This window comes from Pinus tabuliformis, chromosome Q (assembly GCF_031772625.1).
Source record: "Pinus tabuliformis cultivar Carrire ecotype Pingquan chromosome Q, CPIR1, whole genome shotgun sequence".
In the NCBI taxonomy this organism is placed as follows: domain Eukaryota; kingdom Viridiplantae; phylum Streptophyta; class Pinopsida; order Pinales; family Pinaceae; genus Pinus; species Pinus tabuliformis.
This window is the reverse complement of record NC_142296.1, coordinates 1341192074-1341207818: the sequence shown is the minus strand read 5'-3', so window position 1 is coordinate 1341207818 and position 15745 is coordinate 1341192074. Positions and strand designations below refer to the sequence as shown.

At 39.6% G+C, this 15745-nt stretch overlaps 1 pseudogene; it reads left to right on the top strand.

The window, feature by feature from the left end:
• Positions 1-15431, top strand: part of LOC149224822 (uncharacterized) — a 123740-nt pseudogene extending 108309 nt beyond the window's left edge.
• The last annotated feature ends 314 nt before the right edge of the window (positions 15432-15745 follow it).

The window sequence follows — 15745 nt, the reverse complement described above, 5'->3', positions numbered from 1 at the left end:
GTCAGAACCCGACAAGGGGAATGACAAAGGGAAGAAGATTATCGATGCGGAGCCGAATGCCACCGTTGCTAGCACGAAGATGCAGAAGGAGGAACCCGAAGATCCAGAGGAGGAGGAGTGTCTCTTCCACTCCCAGATGTGGGTAAAGGGCTCCACACTATAGTTCATTGTCAACAGGGGGAGCCAAAAGAACCTCATTTCGGTAGAGGCCGTGAAGCGGCTGGGCTTACCGACCACAGCACATCCACAACCGTACACCATCGAGTGGCTTCACCAAGGACGAGATCTTCGCGTGAGCCAGAAATGTTGCCTTCCATACAACATCAAGCCCTTCACGGATAAGGTATTTTGTGACATTTCTCCCCTTGAAGTTTGTGATGTATTATTAGGACAACCATACTTGTGGAAGCGACATGTTGTGTATGAATCAAGGTCCTCTGTTGTTATTGTTACTTTAGGAAATAATTTGTACAGGATACCGAAGGTAGCACCACCTACCGCCATCTCTTTGATTACTGCAAAACAATGCAGTAAGCTCGTTTCCAAAACTGTGAAATTTGTTTTCCTGGTGATACACTCTCAAGGAAAGAAGAAGACGATGGCCATGACCTCTAGACAGGGCCCCTCCACACGACAACTACAGATGGACAAGGTCGTGGAGGAGTATGAAGACATCTTCACCTCCCCCGCAGGGGTTCCTCTGCACTGTCAGGTCAAGCACTCCATCGATCTGACCCCAGGTGCGCCGCTGCCCAGAGGACCAATCTATCGGTGCTCCATTCTAGAGAATGATGAAATCAAGAGGCAAATTCTGGAGCTGCTGCAGAAAGGCCACATCCCTCGAACTTCATCACCTTGTGGGAGCCTGATCATGTTGGTACAGAAGAAGGATGGGACTTGGAGACTCTGTATTAACTATTGGGCCCTGAACAACATCACTGTCCGTAATAGGTACCTGATCCCATGGATTGATGACCTCTTAGACCAACTGAAGGGGGCAAAATATTTCAGCAAGATCGATTTGAAGTCACGATATCACCAGGTACCAATCGAACCCTCCGATGTGTGGAAAACTGCCTTCAAAGCCAAGGAGGGCCTTTCGAATGGTTGGTTATGCCTTTCAGGTTGACAAATGCTCCTGTAACCTTCATGAGGCTAATGGATGACATCTTGTGGCCATTCACCAACTCATTTGTAGTAGTATACTTGGATGACATCCTGATCTTCAGCCAGAGTTGGGAAGAACACCTCCACCACATCCGACAGGTTCTCTAAACACTACGGCAACAGAAGTTATGTGTCAATTTGGAGAAATGCACTTTTGGCATGACCCAGGTTCAGTATCTGGGATACATTATTGATGAACAGAGGGTGCATGTGGATCCATCCAAGATCCAAGTCATTCGAGATTGGCCATCTCCAACCACTTTGACAGAGCTCCGCAGCTTTCTAGGTCTTGCCAACTTCTACCGCAGGTTCGTGTTGGGATTTTCTCATATCACTTGGCCCTTGAGTCAAGTCACCAAGGGAGGAGCGAAAGCAAAATTCTTTTGGTCTGAATCTCAACAGAAGGCATTCAAAGAGTTGAAAGATCGCCTCTGCACGGCACTAGTGCTCGCATTACCAAACTTGCAACAACCATTTGAGGTCGAGACAGATGCCTCTGACTATGCTATTAGGGTAGTCCTTACTCAACACAGGCATCCAGTTGCATATCACAGTGAGACACTTTCAGACACAATCTGGAAGTATCCCAATTATGACAAAGAGATGTAGTCCATTGTGCAAGCCTACCGACAATGGAAGCATTACATTTTGGAGAAGGAAACAGTCATCCACACAGACCACTGACCCCTGCAGTTCATACAGACCCAAGCGAAATTGCAGAATGATTACCATCAGAAGTGGTCCACATACCTGCAATAGTTCCATTTGAATATCAAGTATAAGAAGGTTAGCACCAATAATGTTGCAGATTGCCTCAATCGACCACCGATCATGGCGTTAACCACTGTGCTCATCTCTTGTGGGCACGAGACTTCTGATTGGCTACTTCTCTACAAAAGTGACCAAGAATTCGACCACACATACCAGACACTCTTGGAGGGTCAGCATGTTCCAGCTTTTCACCTCCAGGATGCCCTGTTATGCCACCTGGGTCACCTTTGTGTTCCTTCAAGCAAGCGTGCCAAGATGATTTGGGAAGCACACTACAATCGGGCTGCTGAACATTTCGGGATCGAGAAAATGGTGGTAGTACTGTAGAAGTATTTCTATTGGTCGAATCTTAGATAGGATGTCAGGAAGTACATCAGATCATGTACTGCCTGTGCCATTTCCAAATCGACCATTAAGAAGCAAGGCCTCTATACCCCATTACCTACCCCTAGTCGACCTTGGGAATCCATCTCCATGGATTACATGTCAGGCCTTCCTTCCACTAAGCATAGAAACGACTATGTTTTTATGGTCGTCGATAGGTTCTCGAAGATGGCCATTATGGCTGCCTGCAAGAAGAATATCACAGCAGAAGTCACTTTGGGATGCCACAGTCTATCATCTCAAATCAGGACAGCAGGTTCCTAAGTACATTTTGGTCCAGTCTTTGGTCGATGCTCGACACCAAACTCACTAAGTCCACAGCCTTCCATCCTCAAACTGATGGCCAGACAGAGGTTCTCAACAGGATTATCGTACACATTTTGTGCATGTACAACTCGAAGCATCCACGCACATGGGACAAGAGCCTCCCCTATGTTCAACACAGCTACAACCGGGCTCTCCATAGCTCGACTAGCCACAGCCCTTTTCAGGTGGGCTTGGGATTCCAGCCACTATGTCCCATTGATGTGGCCATGCCATTTGTAGCTACTCACGCAGATTCGACTCATGTCCAGTCCGAAACAGATAAGGCAAACAGCTTCATTAAGCACATCCAACATATTCGCCAGTAGGTCCATGACATTCTGGAGAAATCAAATGCCAAGTACAAGCAGCGACATGATCAACATCGGGTGCCACACAAGTTTCAGGTGGACGACAAAGTCTGGTTGCATTTGCAAAAGGAACGCCTTACCGGAGCCTATCGAAAACTCAAACCACTCCGATATGGTCCTTACACCATTACCAAGGTTGTGGGAGACAATGCATTTGAGCTCAGCATTCCCCCATTCCTTGGCCTGCACCCAGTGTTCAATGTGGACCGCCTTCGGCCATACTTTCCACCATTACTAGACACATTCGACATTGCAGAATAGCTCACACCCACAGAGTTAAATCCAGATTGCATGGAACAAGCTATAACTGATCAGATCATGGACACCCAGATCAAGCACACTTTCCAGCAGAATATCCAATTGTATCGAGTTGTCAAAGCAGGCCAACTCCTTCACCAAGGCAAGTGGCTCACCAGGGACCAAGTTCAGCAGAAGTTTCCTCATCTCATGGAGGAACTCAACGCAATGGGGAACATTGCTTCCTAAGGGGGGAGGAATGATCCGGGTGGATATTGGTGGCCACCTACCAAGTCCACTTGGACCCCCACCATTGTTTCTTTCAGCTTTTCAGTTTCCTTAATTGTAGCACAGTTTACTATTTTTAGCAGTTTTTTGAGTCCTGAACTTTCGGAGCCATTTTGAGGCCATAAACGATGTTTTTTGGGAAAACTGGGAGCAACATAAGTCCACGGATTGATGTTTCTCTTCCCAAATTTGTAGTTCTCGGATAGATCTTTCTAACGAGATACTGTGCGCATCAAAAGGAGATCGTTTGCCAAAGTTACAACCCTGGGAAGTTGATGTACCAATTTACCCAAACGGGGCCTACAGTTTGGCGTTTCATCTTCTAGAGTTAGGTTTTTGGATGTTTAGGGTTTTCCATTATTTCTCAACAATAAATAGGCCTTCGAGCCTCATTGTAACACAGTTCAGAGGCATGTAACCGCCACATCTCTTCTTAGAGATAAGCTACCATCGCCCTAGCTAGTTTATTTCCATTGTTATTTGTAAGCATATTTCAGTATTTTACATTAATGAAATGAAGTATTATTTCCACTGCATCTCTGTGTTTACGGTTATCTCTGTAATTTTTTGCATCACTGTTTAAATCCGGATCAATTCCAAAACAAAAGTACCTTCCAATCAAATATCATTTCGTTGGAGAGCAGGCCGTCGAAAAGAATATCAAGCTTGAATATGTTAGCACAACGGAACAAATTGCTGACATCTTTACAAAACCATTACCTCGTGAAGAATTTGCGTATTTTCGCCAAAAGCCTGGGATTCTCCCAAGTTATCATTAGAATCTTCCTCTTATCTAAATAAGTAGAAAAGGGGAGTGGAGGTGTGTACAGTTCTGCAGGATGACATTTTGTCAAGGGGAGTTGCCCTTTGCCATTGATGATAAAGGGGGAGAGAAGGCAGTAGGAAGAGGTGTCATGATCACAAGGGGAGTACTTGTTCTTCCATCAATGCCAAAGGGGGAGAATGTTGATCAGTGGTTGTCATTAATGTCAACCCAAGCACCACCAGTGGCTACCCTGATCTTGCATGGGAATTTTGACTTGAAAACCTACTCTATTCTGAGTCAAGGATCTTCTAGATCGATTCTACTCATTGAGATGTTTCCATTGATATATGGCACGCCGCTTAGTTCTTCATTGCTTGAGAGATATTCGTGTTTGAAGTTAGTAACCCCAGTTGGTGGGCTAAAACACTATGGGGTTGTGGCATGGCACTCATAATTGGTTGTGGTCATTGAATAGTCAGTAATTAATAACGTTTTGTTTCTCTCCTAAATCCCTCCAACATTCACTTGTTTAGGACCTTCTCAACTCAAGGCATTCATATAAATAGTGACCCTCATATCCTCCTCTAGTAGGGATTTTGTGGCTTAAAACAGGTCATTGTGGAATTTTCTCTATAACTTTGTTTCTGTGAAGATTCACAAGATGAAATTAAAAAGCACTTGAGCTGAAATCTTTATGAACCTTGTGACCAAATTTCAGATCTTGGTTCACTATATTTTTGGAGATATGATCTGAGGAAGTTAGGGTTTTTAAAGGCTCTTGAATTCCATGTCAAATAGGTGACGTTGGGAAAATTGTCATAACTTTCTCTCTCAGCATTGGATTCAAATTTTGTAAATGGTGACAAAAAGAGGATGGACTATAGTTTGTTGGGTATTGTTTTTAGGGCCGAAGGTCACAACAGTGGCACGTGGCACTTCATACAAGTTCGCTCTACTGAACTAGTCTATAATCAGGTCATCGTGGGAGATTGGGCATAACTCATTCTTGAACAATCCAATATTGGTCAAACCTATGCGGTTGGAAAGAGGACTCAAAGGGCTACCACAGGATGAATTTTCATACCCTGGAAATCCAAAATTACATAGATACAACAGATTCAATATCAAGCTCCTAGAAGGAAAGAAAAAGCATGCATTCAAGGATCATTGTGGTAAGGACCACACATCAACAGTCAAGGGTAAGTCTCCTACAGCAAGGTATGTATCATTAGCGTTTACATTTGAATTTTGAGTATCATCTCTGACATATGTTTTTGCAGGACAATGTAATTATATACAAGGTCTCGTTTATATCTCTATGTCCCTATATGTCACAGTTAGTTTTGATACCACATTTCGGATGTGCTATTCTTGATACTACACATTTGATGCTACATATTCTTGATCCTACACCAAGTCTTCTAACTCTATATTATGTTGTAAGTTCATGTTACATGTCTTGTCATAGTTGATAGAATGGTCTTTGTTGTTGTACTTAGAACTTGGTCCATCACAAGTCTAGGGTCTATCATCAGTTTTTATTGTATATATCTTTAGGATATAGTCTTACATAGAGTCCAGACCTATATGAAGAGTAGGAGTATTTGTCTACTACTGCAACAAGTCAACAACAAAAGTGACAAGCACACTTCAGGTATGCATTGTAATTTTAATTTGTATTTATTCACTATTATGCACTTACATGTGTTTTGCATGCAGAGGTAAGTTGAAGGGTATTTTGTTTTGTTTTGGGATTGGTTTCGCCGGGCAAATTTTGCATGCAGGTAGAAGAAGATTCAAGTACAACATCAAGCAAGAATTCAAGAGCAGAAGTATCAAATCAAATGAAGCATTGCAGCGGGACATCCTTGAAGACATGACAGCCATCCAGATATCGTGAAGTATTGTTAAGGCCAAGAGTCATCATTTTAAAGTTGTAAAAGAGTCATTTATAAAAGATTCATCATCGTAAAGTTGTAAAAGATTCATCATTGTAAAGATTGTAGAAGAGTCATTTTTCCTAGAGTCGAAGAGGCAGTGTTGGGAGGTATAGGATTCACTGTTGGGATGATGTCATGGTTGGGTTGCAGGTCACAGAGTGATTGGTTATTTGGTCAAGTACATGAAAATCATTGTACAACTTATTGTATCGTGGATTGTTGTCCCTGGTTTGGGAATCCACAGTCTTGTCTTATTTCAGTCATTATAGGGTGGAAGGGAATTGCTAGGTAGGTGTATGAAGTCGCCTATAGGTTGGGGCCTGTGAACACTTCAGGGTGGTAGGTTGGTGCTAGGGCGAGTTATGGTTCGCTAGGGTGTTGAGGCATCCATTCAGTTGATTACTAAAGAAACTAGGGCATTGGGGCATCCTTCCAGTGGGAACTAGAGAAGAATGTTTTTTTAGAATTCTAAAGAGTTGTTGCTTTCATTTCAGTTGGGGTTGAAGATTAAAGAATTTATTAGAAAAGTGTGTGGTGGGTTTTTACCCAGAGGGGGTTTTCCACCTAAAATTCTTGTGCTTATTGTGTTCTTTTATTTATTGTTATTACTACATAAACATTAATAATAATTGAAGATTAACTAATGCTCTGAAAAGATTTAAAAGTGCTAATTTCGAAGGAATACTGATTCACTCCCCCTCTCAATAATTCCAACAATTGGAATCAGAGCTTGGTTCCTTCAATAGCAGTCTAACAACTGGAAGGAGATCATGGAGTATACTAAGAATAGAGTTCATTTTTTCAATGGAAATAATTATGCACTTTGGAGTGGGATAATGCAAGCTCATTTGCTGGCACAAGGATACGAAGTATGGGAAATCATTGACAAAGGCTTCACACTCACCCAAGATGAACAAGGTAAGAAAAATATGGTAAATGATGCAAAGGATAAATATCGTATTATCAGTGGGCTTATCAAATCTATTTATCTTAAGGCATTAAGTTGAAAATTGCTAAAGAGGTTTGGGGTAAGCTTGAAAATATATATGCATGTGACTCAAAGGTAAAAGAAGCAAAGCTTCAAATTTTCAGGGAAAAATTTGAGCAACTCAAAATGAGGGAAGATGAATATATTGTTGCATACTTTCAGCATGTTGATGAAACAACAAATACATTGGAAGGTTTGGGAGAACCGGTTGAAACGAAAATTATTTTCTGAAAGATCCTCAGAACCTTGCCAGTGAGATTTAACCCTAAGGTAGATAGATCAAATCTAACCAATCTCGGAATAGGTGAATTTCATGGAATTATTATGGCATATGAAATGAGGATTGAAGAAGAGGATGGCACATCTCACTTAGAAACAACATTTGCCGCATCCAAGAAGAATAGTAAGGACAAGCAGGCTCCGAAAGCAAAAACTTGCAATTGTAAGGATGAGGAAAAGGAAGAAGATGAAGAAGAATTCTCAGATAAAGAATTTTCCTACTTCACGCGGAAAATGAGAATAGGTATGGGAAAATTCAAAGGTAAACTTCCATTAATATGTTTTGATTATGGTGAGGTTGGGAATTTTGCAGCCAAAATTCCTCACAAAAATGAGGGTGTTACGAAAGAGAAGAAAAGTCCTAAGAAGTTAAACAAGCAAAGCAAGAATAAATGGTTTAAGAAAAGTTTCTTCTCCAAAGAAGATAGTTCTTCATCCGAAGAAGACAATGATAACGAAGAAGAATTCAATGGAAGAGTATTATTTATGGCCAAGCACAATAAACAAGAGGCACCTGATGAAGAAGAAGAAATGACTGAAGTCGGATGTCAAAATGAAGTAATCAAGGTTATCAAAGAGCCCAAGGCCGAAAAGAAGCATTTTAACACTCTTGAAGACGAATTGAAGACAGAAAGAGAACAGGTCCTCAACCTTAAAATCAAGGTTGAATAATACAAGTCAATTGAAGAATCTCTCAAGAAAGAGAAGCATTGGAAGCTGAAATAGTTGCTCTACGAAAGGAAGTAAAAAACAGAAAAACATTTCAAAAATATGCCTACAATTCAAAGACTTTGGATGACCTCATCAGCAACCAACGATCATACAATGACAAGACTGGTCTTGGTTACAAAGAAAAATTCAAAAAGAAGTCGAGTCCTTCTATGACAATTAAAGAAGATGGATATGCAAAATCTACCAAGTAGATAGATCTCTTAGCTAAATCAAGAGATCAAGACACACAAGAAGAACCTTGGAAGACAATTCCACAAAGAATATTTCCTCCCAGGCACCAACCTATCTTTTATGGTCATTGTTATTCATATGGAAGGTTTGGACATAGAGCTGCAAAATGTCGCATGTATGTTTGGAATGAATATAATTCCAGGAGATCCTTTAGAAATGGATATTCCAGAACTCAGCATAATATCAAAAAATTTGATCATTTGATAGATGATGTCGAATGTTACAAATGTAACAATTTTGGACATATGGCTAGGGATTGTGAAGTTCTAGACAGGTACAACTATTATTGACAAAACCCTAGAAGCAAATTTGTAGGATCACGAGATAGACACCAAACAGAATATTCTATGAATAACATTGAATGTTACAAATGTCATAACTATGGACACATAGCTCGTAACTATAGGTACATGATGGAATCAACCATGAATGAAAAGCTTGATCATGAGAATAATAAGGTTTGGAAAGGAAAACAGGTACAGGATGAACAAGTACAAGATGAGCGAGAAAAGCAAGAAGGAAATAGGGTCCCAACAATTATGCTTTCACGATTCGTAACGAATTGTGAGGAATCACCAACTGCTTCTGTTAATGACTTGAGACAAGCTAGTCCGTTAAATGACACACTATTCTGAACAATTCAGCTTATCGACTCCTAGAAATTTGACTATGAGGAGTCTATGCAATACTATATGACACAAATCTACAATTAACAGACAGGTAGTTTGAACAAGATGGCAGTTTCATTACATGTTCACAGGGAGAAGAATAGTTGAATTATTACATATTCAAGAAAGGAAGCACTGGCAAGCAATCTCTATGTGAAAGTGGATCAAGACAATCTAATGATTATCAAGATATCTCAGCGGGATCAAGGAATATTCATATATCAAATCAAGTACATCAAGTAAATGCTAAATAAATTCAAGATGGAAGATTGCAAGCCTATCCTTACCCCCATGGTAACAAGTTACAAGAATATTTTTCAACGGATGTGGACCAAAGGTTGTATAGATCCATGATTGGTAGTCTCCTATATGTGATAGTCTCCCTGCCAGATGTGATGCAGCCAATTGGACAAGTAGCACGATTCCAAGTAGCACAAAAATAATCTCATATTATTGGCATCAAAAGAATTATTTGATACCTTAAGGGTATAAAGGAAATGATCTAGTTATCCAAGCTTATATAGATGCATATTGGGTAGGAAGTGTTGACGATCGTAAGAGTACCAATGGAGCAATGTGCTATCTAGGTGGTTGCCTTGTCTCATGGTTAAGTAAAAATCAGTCTTCAATCTCGTTATCCACGACGAAAGTATAATACATCGCGGCAACAGTTGTTGTACTCAAGTTCTCTGGATGAAGCAAAGCTTGCAATATATTCAAGTTAAGTTTGATGAGCCTATTCCCATCTTCTGCAATAACACCAGTGCCATCAGTATCTCCAAAAATCCTATGATGCATTCCAAAACAAAGAACATTCTGATAAAATATCATTTCGTTAGAGAGAAGGTCGCTGAAAAGAATATCAAGCTTGAATATGTTGGCACAAAGGAAAAAATTACTAACATATTTACCAAACCATTACCTCGTGAAGCATTTGAGTATTTTCGCCAAAAGATTGGGATTCTCCCATGTTCTCATTAGAACCTTCCTCTTATCTAACTAAGTAGAAAAGGGGAGTGGAGGTGTGTACAGATCGACATGATGACTGTTTGTTAGGGGGAGTTACCCTTTGCCATTGATGACAAATGGAGAGAGAAGGAAGTAGGTAGAGTTGCCATGATCGTAGGGGGAGTACTTGTGTTTCCATCAATGCCAAAGGGGGAGAATGTTGATTAGTGCTTGCCATTGATGTCAACCCAAGCAGCACCAAGGGCTACCCCGATCTTGCATGGGAAGTTTGACTTGACAACCTACTCTATTATGAGTCAATGATATTCTAGATGGATTCTACTCATCAAGATGTTTCCGTTGATATATGGCACACCATGTAATTCTTCACGGTTTGAGAGATATTCGTGTTTGAAGTTAATAACCCCAGTTAGTGGGCTAAAACCCTGTGGGGTTGTGGCATGGCACTCATAATTGGTTGTGGTTGTTGAATAGTTAATAATTAATAATGTTTTTTTTTGCTCCTAAAATCCCTCCAAATTTCACTTGTTGATGACCCTCTCAATTCAAGACATTTATATAAATAGTGACCCTCATATCCTCCTCTAGTATGGATTTTGTGGCTTCAAACAGGTCATTGTGGGATTTTTGCTATAAAAAAATTTATGTGAAGCTTCAGAAGATGTAATTAAAATTCATTTGAGCCAAAATCTTGATGAAGCTTATGACCGAATTTCAGATCTTGGTTTACTATATTTTCGGAGATATGATCTGAGGAAGTTAGGGTTTTTGTAGGCTCCTGAATTCCATGTCAAACAGGTGACATTGGGAAAATCGTTATAAATTTCACTCTGAGCATTGGATTCAAATTTCGTAAATAGTGACAGAAAGAGGATGGACTGTAGTTTTTGGGTATCGTTTTCAAGGCCGAAGGTCACAATAGTGACACATGGCACTTCGTACAAGTTCGCTCTATTGAACTAGTCTATAATCAGGCCATCATGGCAGATTGGGCATAACTCTTGCTTGAAGAATCCAATCTTGATCAGACCTGTGGGTTTGGAAAGAGGGCTTATAGGGCTACCACAGGACAAAATTTTAGACCCTAGAGATCTGAAATTACATAAATTCAACAGATTCAATATCGAGCTCCTAGAGGCAAGAAAAAACATGCATTCAAGGATCATTGTAGTAAGGACCACACATCAACAGTCAAGGGTAAGTCTCCTACAACAAGATATTTATCATTATTGTTTACATTTTAATTTTGAGTATCATCTCTGACATATGTTTTTGCAGGACAACGTAAGTATATACAGGGTTTTGGTTATATCTCTTTATCTCTATATGTCACAGTTAGTTTTGATACCACATTTCGGATGTCCTATTCTCATTTGATGCTACATATTCTTGATGCTACACCAAGTCTGCTAAATCTATATGATGTTGTAAGTTCATGTTACTTTTCTTGTCATAGTTGATAGAATGCTCTCTGTTGTTGTACTTAGAACTTGGTCCATCACAATTCTAGGGTCTGTCATCAGTTTTTATTGTATATATCTAGGATATAGTCTTTCATAGAGTTTGGGCCTATATCAAGAGTGGGAGTCTTTGTCTACTGATGCAACAAGTCAACAACAAAAGTGACAAGCACACTTTAGGTACGCATTGTAATTTTAATTTGTATTTATTGATTATCATGCACTTACATGTGTTTTGAAGGCAGAGGTAAGTTGAAGGGTACTTTTTTTTGTTTTGGGATTGGTTTCACCAGGCAAATTTTGCATGCAGGTAGAAGAAAATTCAAGTACAACATCAAGCAAGAATTCAAGAGCATAAGTATCAAATCAAAGGAAGCATTGCAGCAGGACATCCTTGAAGACATGATAGCCATCTAGATATCGTGAAGTATTGTTAAGGCGAAGAGTCATCATTGTAAAGTTGTAAATGAGTCATTTATAAAAGAGTCCTTATTGTAAAAGACTCATTTGTAAAAGAGTCATCATTGTAAAGTTGTAAAAGAGTCATCATTGTAAAGATTGCAAAAGAGTCAATCTGCCTAGAGTCGAAGAGGCAGTGTTGGGAGGTATTGGAGTCACTGTTGGGATGATGTCATGGTTGGGTTGCAAGTCATAGAGTGATTGGGTATTTGGTCAAGTACACAAAAATCATTGTACATCTTTTGTATCCTGGATTGTTGTCCTTGGTTTGGGAATCCACAGTCTTGTCTTATTTCATTCATTATAGGGTGGAAGGGAGGGGTTAGGTAGGTGTATGAAGTTGCCTATAGATTGGGGCCTGTGAACACTTCAAGGTGGTAGGTTGGTTCTAGGGCAAGTTTTGGTTCGCTAGGGTGTTGAGGCATCCATTCAGTTGATTACTAAAGAAACCAGGGCATTGGGGCGTCCTTCCAGTGGGAACTAGAGAAGAATATTTTTTTAGAATTCTAGAGATTTGTTGTTTTCATTTCAGTTGAAGTTGAAGATTAAAGAATTTATTAGAAAAGCGTTCGATGATTTTTTACCTGGAGGGAGTTTTCCACCTAAAATTCTTGTGCCTCTTGTGTTCTTTTATTTAGTGTTATTACTGCATAAAAAGTAATAATAATTAAAGATTAACTAATGCTCTGAAAATATTTAAAAGTGCTAATTGCTAAGGAATATTGATTGACCCCCCCCTCTCAGTATTTCCAACTGCAGAATGATGAAGAGGCAACTATTTCTCCTATATTGGTTGCCACGTAAAGTTTTGGAAGGAGATAAGGAGAATTTCTCACAAATGGCTTCAGGTACTCTCTTCCTTCCTTTCTCTATTGATAATTGCACGTTTTTATTATTTAAAGTATAGTGGATCTATATGCTTGGATTTACAAATGGTATCTTATGCAAAGTCCTTTGGGTTTTCCTCCTCCCAAGTTGTGGGTCCCATTGCTTCTTTAGTCAAGTTTGGTGATACCCCTGCTATTGAGTCCAGTGAGTCTTTCTCCAAATATAAATTTTGTCTTAGACCATACAATCATACTGCTTCTAGGGGTGGGGGGTGTTATGTAGACTTATCCCTCTTTTTGACACCCTAGACTTCAAAGAACCCTAGTAACAAACAAACAGGAACTTCTACATTTTTTTAGATCTTGGTTGACTAAAAGAAAATATAATGATAAAGGCATCTTACTGATTTAACGAAATGATTGATGAAGTCCCTCAAAGCTTTCGACCATTCACTCCTCGATGCTCTATATGTCCTCTCATCGCTCCCGAAATCTTCTCCATACTATCTTGAAAGAGATCTGCAAAGACAAAGACAAACACCAGATTAAAGCATACAACATATAACCAAAGACATAAATGGATTGATTAACCAATTATATATCATAAACTGATCAATATGCCACCAAAATCCATGTAGTTGATCAAGGAATCCTACAAATTAAATCAATGAAGATGTAATTGAGAAAGAAAATTTGTCTTTATATTCATAAAACTGGAGAAAATCCTTACAACCATATAGCCTTGATGTTGCAAGTCCCTTATACAATCTCCAACCCTCTCCCTTGCAATAAAATCCTTCCAACCTAATCTCAACAGCATAAACCTACTTCCAGCAGTCCGCCCCTAATCCTCAAACTTATAGTAGCTTTATAGGCCAACGAAGGGAAGTTTTGGATCCATTCTCCAAGGGATGAGATCCACTATTAGTGGGCTAGAGGTTCCACAAAGGAAGGGGAGTTACTCCATTATGGGAGGGATCAGTGTTGAATAGGCACCCATCTGAAGCTTATTGGTTGGGATAGATGCTACCAACAATGCTTCTAGACTTTAATTTTTATTTTTACATACTTTAAGTCATATTCATAGGTCATAGTGTAAGACATTGCATACTTGTGTGCAACTATTAATGGTCTTCTCTAGGTATGCGCAGAAATAAACTAGGGAACTATGAAGTTAACCAAAATCAAGGTTTTGTACCATAGGATCTAGAAATTCCACTTCCTTTGGGATGATTTAGATCCAAACTTTGCAGGGGAATGCTCCAGGACACTTTTGTGGATAGCGAGATATCCAAACCGATGGTTATTTTCCTAATGTGACAAAATGACGTGTAATAGATTTCCCCCTAAAGCGCAAAGTCAGAAGAAATATTTTGATGATTGAAGTGATTTATCATGCAAAGGTTTGGGTTAGAGACTACAATTGAAGACCTGAAACAATCACACAAATGTTACAATGAAACATATATTACCATCGTTGAGGTAGGCATTCCCATACTCAAAACATAAATGTCTCAAAGCACAGTATGGAAATACATCTGAAGATCCATGTCAATAGATGACATAGTATGGATGCAACCATCAATGGATCTATGTTTACAATGATGAATATTTAATAACTCCACGCAGCCTCGAGGTATGAAACTAGATCCAGGGTCTTGATCTCCATCTCTCGATCCGTAGTACGAATCTATTCATGTGAGTGAATTTCTCGATGTCAAACATGGTAGAAACCACTTGATTACCAGTTAATTATATCAACCATTAAAAAGTGTGAGAGAAATCACTAATAATGATAATGGCTCTCAAGGTACTTCTAGTACAATCTATGAAGTTTGAATAGATGTGTTGATGTCGAACATTCATAGAATCATTCGATCAAAGGTCAATGATGAGAACTTGTCGTTGAAGGTGAGAAACCTACCATTAAGGCATGCAGACCTCAAGGTACTGAAGGTTTCTAGATAAACTTCCTAGATAATGAGTTGAATTCGATAGGAAGCCACTAGTTACAGGAGGGCGTACGACACGAAACTCATGTCAAATTTTGAAGAACAATAGTTTGGAGTAATCCAGGACTGACTCAGGGATGGTCAACACAACTGAATGCTAAGACTGACAAAGTAATTTGACTGAGGTTGAAATTCTCTTCAACATATCAAAGACACGACACAATCACTTGGCAGCATTTGACTCAAAAATAAAATCCAAACCAACTGAAGACTTTCAAAGAGGTATGGTCAGCTGAGTAGTCTGAAGAAAAAATATTTGAGGGGTTACTGGAATGGTCGTTTGTGATACTCCTGGAATAGGTGTCTGAAGAGAACTTGGAACCAGTTGCGAAACAGGTGTTTGAACAGGGGTATGTGGTGAACTCTGAACAGGTCATTGAATCGATTGTTGAAAAGGTGTTTGAGGAATTCCTTGAACAGGTTGTTGGACAATTTTTTAAGGAATCCCCTTAACAGACGTTTGGACAAGTACGACAATACCTAGAACAAGTATTTGAGGAATAGTTTGTCCAATATGCTGAACAGGTTGATAAAGTGGCACTTGTGGAGCAACTGGACCATATTGTTGAGTATAAGTAGGATTCCAAATAGTGTTCATCCCAGGATAAGGAGTACCAAGTAAAGTTTGATTCAAAAATAAAACCCAAACCAACTGAAGACTTTCAAAGAGGTATGGTCAGCTGAGTAGTCTGAAGAACAAATATTTGAGGGGTTACTAGAACGGTCGTTTGTGATACTCCTGGAATAGGTGTCTGAGGAGAACTTGGAACTAGTTGTGAAACAGGTGTTTGAATAGGGGTCTGTGGTGAACTCTGAACAGGTTGTCCTCTAGGGGGAGGATAAGGTGTTTTCCCTCCAAGCTGGTAATAAACATCAGTCGGGGTTACCTGATT